Source organism: Mixophyes fleayi, chromosome 5, assembly GCF_038048845.1.
Source record: "Mixophyes fleayi isolate aMixFle1 chromosome 5, aMixFle1.hap1, whole genome shotgun sequence".
Lineage (NCBI taxonomy): Eukaryota > Metazoa > Chordata > Amphibia > Anura > Limnodynastidae > Mixophyes > Mixophyes fleayi.
This window is the reverse complement of record NC_134406.1, coordinates 25,181,595-25,187,524: the sequence shown is the minus strand read 5'-3', so window position 1 is coordinate 25,187,524 and position 5,930 is coordinate 25,181,595. Positions and strand designations below refer to the sequence as shown.

General features: G+C 40.4%; 1 long non-coding RNA gene across 1 annotated transcript; it reads right to left on the bottom strand.

Annotated features, from left to right (window-relative positions):
- Positions 1–1,982: 1,982 nt before the first annotated feature.
- LOC142157619 (uncharacterized) lies at positions 1,983–4,242 on the bottom strand. Its single transcript, XR_012692529.1, has 3 exons — positions 4,179–4,242; positions 3,263–3,427; positions 1,983–2,722 (listed from the first exon to the last, which is right to left on the bottom strand). It is a non-coding gene; the product is annotated as an uncharacterized LOC142157619 (long non-coding RNA).
- Between the last annotated feature and the right edge of the window lie 1,688 nt (positions 4,243–5,930).

Sequence of the window (5,930 nt, the reverse complement as noted above, 5' to 3'; positions counted from 1 at the left end):
CAAATTAAAGGTGTTGATGTTGATAATTAACCTAAATATTGTGCACAGTTGGAGCCAAGTAACAAAGCAGCAGTTTGTACATTGAAAGTCATTAAATTCACTAGTACCGAGTATCAGTACAAGCATGTGGCTAACATGTTGGTTATACAAATGTCCCAGTTTGCTCTACAGAATGTGAACAGGACGATGGAGATGTGCAGCGAGGGTTCTATTTTCAGTTCTGTGATAATAAACACTATACTATTAATATGACTTTCCAAATCTATTTTTCCTAAATAAGCTGTCTGATTTTAATCAGATGTGTGGCTGTGTGGTGGAACAGATCTCTGTTTGATTTTTGGGTGGGAGTTTGGCCCTTCACACTACCACTCTCTCGTCCTTATTAAATTCTCACACTGCATTCCAAGTTTGCCATGTGGAAATCTACAATATAAGGCTTAGTTGGTAGGTGATTAATGATATAATGGAAGATGAAGTTCTCATTAGTTGCAGGAACAAAATATAAAATTATGGAGCTCAAGTCATCCTAAAATATTTTTACACCATTTATTTTCTCCTTAGCATTTATAGTAACATAGTTGATGATGAGGTTGAAAAAAGACACCAGTCCATCAAGTTCAACCTATTTTGGATCTCCAGCGATCCTGCACTTATATTTGAAATTGATCCAGCGTAAGCAACCGCCAGTCTGTTTCAATTGTGATAATCCCCGCAGACCCAATATTGCAGTCCTATTTTTACCCTATATCCACCACTATCCTTCATTTTAATTAACGGTCGTGTAGGCTTCAAGCGTGCCCTTAAGACTCATTTCTTTATTCAAGTCTATCAGTCCTCCTAACTCTCTCCCCAGGTGCGGGCTGGCAATTTCAGCCCGGGTGGGTGTACAGGCGGGTTTAAATCTACAATTTTGAATCAGGGGGGCGGCCGGCCGGCCTACCGGCTGGCCCTAACATTGGTAATTCTGAGCGGCCCGGGGGGCCGATGCTCCCCTGCCCCCCAACCCAGCCCGCCTCTATCTCTCCCCCAGTTAGTACCACCCTATTTGTGTCTCCCCCTTTCCTTTAGGATGTAAGCTCTCAGGAGCAGAACCCTCCTGCCTTGTGTGCTCCTTCTACTATTCCATCACCCTCTGTACCTCTTGGCCTGCTTCCCTAGCCCTGTACTCTTACGCTTCGGCCTACTTCTCACTGATTTCTACCATCACTTTCACTCATTGTCCCAGTAATAATTTGATTTGCATTACCATGTTACCTGTGTCTGTGTATATATTTTTTGTCCCTGGATACACTTTTCCGCAAACATTTTTTGTCTAACCCTTTCTTAAACATATATATTGAATCTGCCATTACAACCTTTCCTGGCAGTGAATTCCATATCTTGACTGCCCTTACTGTAAAGAACCCCTTCCTTTGCTGGTTGTGAAATGTCCTCTTCTCTAACCTTAGGGTGTGACTGCGTGTCCTGTGTATGGTCCTTGGGGTAAAAAGTTTCCATGAAAGTTCTCTGTAAATAAATAAAGTATTTGCTGCTGATGCTATAGAAGGACTATTCATTGAAAAGAGCAGTGTATGCATCCAGGCACCCCATTCATATATGTATTGTGCAGCTTACACTCCTTCCTGCTAGATTGCACCATCCTTTCTAATTAACTCTGCTCAATCTGTATTTACCTGCCAATTACTGATGGCTTGAAGTGCCTCACTGTGCCTAGTTACCAGCCCTTAGCATGCAATCTCTGAACTTACTTGCTAGTCCTTATGAAAAAAAGAAGATACCAATCAGCTTTATCCCACATAACCCAAGAGTGCGGGATAAACCCTCTAGGTAGAGATATGCAAATGTATCCTTACTTGCCCTGATTAACCAATCAGGCATCCAGAGCTTGTGGCTTCCTACTATGGATACAACCAGAGATGCAAAGTCAGTGACTTGATGGTAGGAGAGTAGCCAAAAAGCACATATATACATTACAGAGGAAATGAAGTAATTGTGTTTAATTCCACATTAATCCTGAACATCCATGAACATAAACTATAGTCGTCCGCTGAATTTCACAAACAACAACATAGATAATGTACATTGTGACTGCTCATTCTGTTCCAAGCTGTTACAGCAGACTGGCAGGAGGAATTAGTCTGTATGACTTCCTCAGGCAAGAAACTGTAAGCTCAGTTCAATTTAGATAAATGTTAAACCGAACATCCTGAAGCAAAAAGTTAAACCTTAACACACTCACTAAACAGAAAGATGTACAGGCGTAACGTCTAGGAAGAAGATTTGGAATTATTGTACTATGGCCTTCAGCTTCATTCAGGGCAGTGACTGCCGTGGTTTGTTATTGCTCAATAAAGAATACAACTTGATTTAACATTGACTGAACTCCATAGTGCAGAGCGTACATACACCCGGATTGGAATGGAGGCGTATCTTGAGTTGCATCAGCATTTGAATGCGGTGGGAACTTCGCTCGTGTTCCGTGCTCATTTTTCAAAACGCAGCTTGCATACAGGTTGTGCTCAAACATGAATGAGGCCCGAAGTGAGCCAAGTACTGCCCAGGGCAGGACTCAGAGTGGGATCAGGCTGCAGGAATACAGGTGAATCTTACTGTGTTCTACAAGGGTCCTCGAGTGCAAGGAAAATGTGACAATCAGGAAGATACAACAGTGCCCTGTCCGTCTCCATCCACCTGCTTCTCTTTTCTTCATCTTTGCCCTTCACTAGGAAACGGACAGCAAAAAGTAAACTAATTAAATGCAAGCTTGGGACTCAGCCATGCTGAAAAATGAGATAGTTAATTTCATCTTCACAAGCTGCCAATGACAATACCACAATGTCATTCATTTCAGATGTATTCTAACATGTGGCAGCATTTGTGATCTTCACTGCCAAAGTACGCTGAATAGGCTCTTCTCAATTAGATTAGATGTACGGTTACGTTATGAGACATTCAGGGGGGCGAGATCGGGCATTCTTGGGTACAGTAGTGCCTACAGTTCAGTGAGGTGTGTACTTTACTAACTTTCTTTAAGAGGTTGGAAATGTAAAGCAATGAACGCTGGCTGCATTCACAGGAAATAAAAAACATTATAATATCATCATCATCACCATTTATTTATATAGCGCCAACATATTCCGTAGCACTTTACAATTGGGAACAAACATAATAACCTAATAAACAAACTGGGTAAAACAGACGCAGAGGTGAGAAGGCCCCGCTCGCAAGCTTACAATCTATTGGATTATAACGTCATCCGAACCTCTGATCAACGCATTTCCAATGGGTGTACAATGCTGCCATGTAATCAGCTCTGATAGGCCCAGTTGCCACTGTGCTCTAAGCTTGAAAACCAGGATGTCCTGAGGGCCACAGTCGGGGGCAGGGCCCTCAGGCAGTGGGGCCCAATGGGTAGAAAACTTACTGTCTGAATAAGAAAATCAAATGTGATTGCTGCTTTAAATATTAGGGTTTGCACATTTATATTGCAACAATCAGAGGTGTGCAAAACATTTAGGTAGACTAAATGACTATTAGATAGATGTTGGTGCATAAAGAAAAGATAATAATTGACGAAACACACTTTAAAAGCTTTCATATGCTTAAAATGTGTTTTATAACATTTTTTTGAACATATCTAACATTACATAAGCAGAATAAAATTTGGTCACACCATCTATACACCCAGCCACATCCATGGTTCACCAACCAAATGCCTATTGACACCCCACCCCTAAAAAGCTAAGCTCAGCCCTTTTTCGGCCCAACAACTCTGGACTGTCCCATGAACTACTGAGGCATATTTCTGAACCAGTAATGATAAATCTGGGAACGCGAATGCTGAAAATGAACTTTGGGTTCAGCACCGCGAATCATTCAGCGAACCGATCCACGGCAGGTCTTCCCGTTAAAAATCATATTAAGTATTGAAAAAAAAATTGTTTCATTCTCATTGATGCAAAACAAATGCAATGACACCTCAAAGAAATCTGATAGAACAAATATGATAGAAAAGATATTACGGATGCCTTCGCAGGAATTAATTATTGGCTGAGCGTGAATCTCTTATTACTCTGATGTATCCTTTTAACCCTCTACTTGAATAAAGAGATGTAAGCAATATGGGGGCACTGATGCTGGAATAAGTTTTTTTTTATTTTTTAGGCCCCCCTCCTGACCTAACTAAAAACTCTTTCACTGGCGCCTCAACGCTGCCAGAAAATGGAGGATCTGACCCCTGTGTGTCTACCGCACATGCGCTACTAAGGTCAGGTATGCACATAGCCAACGCTGGATGCAGAAAGGCTTCTCCGACAGCAATGGGTCCATAGTACTCCATTGAAAAGGTAAGTTAACGCGTTTCACCGCTTGCTAAATTGGGTCACGTCTCAGTGCCCGTAGACGTCTATGGGGACTGCAGTGACCAACGTTAAACAAGTTAAGGCAGTAGGTATCTCTAAGTTTCTCCTGCCTTAACCCCTTGATGAATCAAAGAAAAGTTGCGATGGTCATTCTCTTTAGAAAACATTTGTTTTCTTCACATTTTTGGCTCTTCCCTGCTTAGTCAATAGATCCCTAAAATAAAAACGCATAATGTCCCAGGACACAAGATGCCGGCTCAAGCTCTGTATAATGTGTATTTTGTGCTGTGATCTGTACTTTGTAAATGACAGTCACTTTCATTTGTTTCCTCTAATATCACTGCATTTAAAAGTCATTACGAATGCAACAGCAGCACCAAGTACAAAATCCAATTCATGGCTACTGTAGCAATGTTCTATTTTTCATTGCTAGCCAGACAATTTAATGTACATTACAGTATGCCTTCAGGTGGAATTGTTTTGCCTGACTTATTTGCCCTCTTTCCTTTTTTTTTGCAAGATCCACATAAGAGCACGGAAAGCCATCGCCTGATTTAAAAGCTAAAACTTATTTAAAAGTTAAAACATTTGCATAATGTGAGTTATTAATTTTTTCCCTTACAGTTTAAATGTCATAGGATATTTGGTCCACGTAACTTTTCTCTCCATGTTTAAAGCGCAGTCTATTGCTCCAAATTGAAATAATTTATTTCTACGAGTTAAGCAGAAAGGATGTCACACAAGCACTTTCTGATTGCTTGAGTGTTTTTTTTTTAAATACTGACAGCTGCATTTTGGACAGATGTTCCAAGCGCAATATATAAATTTATTCCATTTGCCATACATGATATATGAGCAGACCCCGCCACGCTGAGGGTTTAAGCACTCATTATATGAGCTAATTATAAGGTGGGAGATTAAAAGTGCTGCACTTTTCCAGCTGCAATGAAAATTTTATAAAAATTAGGCATTCGCGCTTCTGAAGCTGGTAAAGCCCCCATGAAGCACCACCCAAAGAGTTTTTATCATAGCTTGGTGCATTGTCAAAATATCATGTTTAATAAATTTATACAAAATATAACTGCAATTCAGTTAAAGGCATAGTCCACACACAAAAAATTTTTTAAAATCAAGTGCTAAAAAAAATGTGCAATTTAATATTAAGTTTGAAAAGACAGTAGTACGAGCTTTCACAGCCACATCTGCTTCAGTTTTTATTATGGCAATTTGCATATACTCTAGAACGTCATGAAGAGTGATCAGATGAATTGCAATTAATTTCAAAGTCTCTCTTTGCCATGAGAATGAATTTAATCCCAAAAACAACATTTTCACTGCATTTCAGCCCTGCCTCAAAAGGACCAGCTGATATCAGGTCAGTGATTCTCTCGTTAACACAGGTGAGAGTGTTGACTAGGACAAGGCTGGAGATCACTTTGTCATGCTGATTGAGTTAGAATAACAGACTGGAAGCTTTAAAAGGAGGGTGGTGCTTGAAATCATTGTCTTCCTCTGTTAACCATGGTTATCTGCAAGGAAACAAGTGCAGTCATCATTGCTTTGTACAAA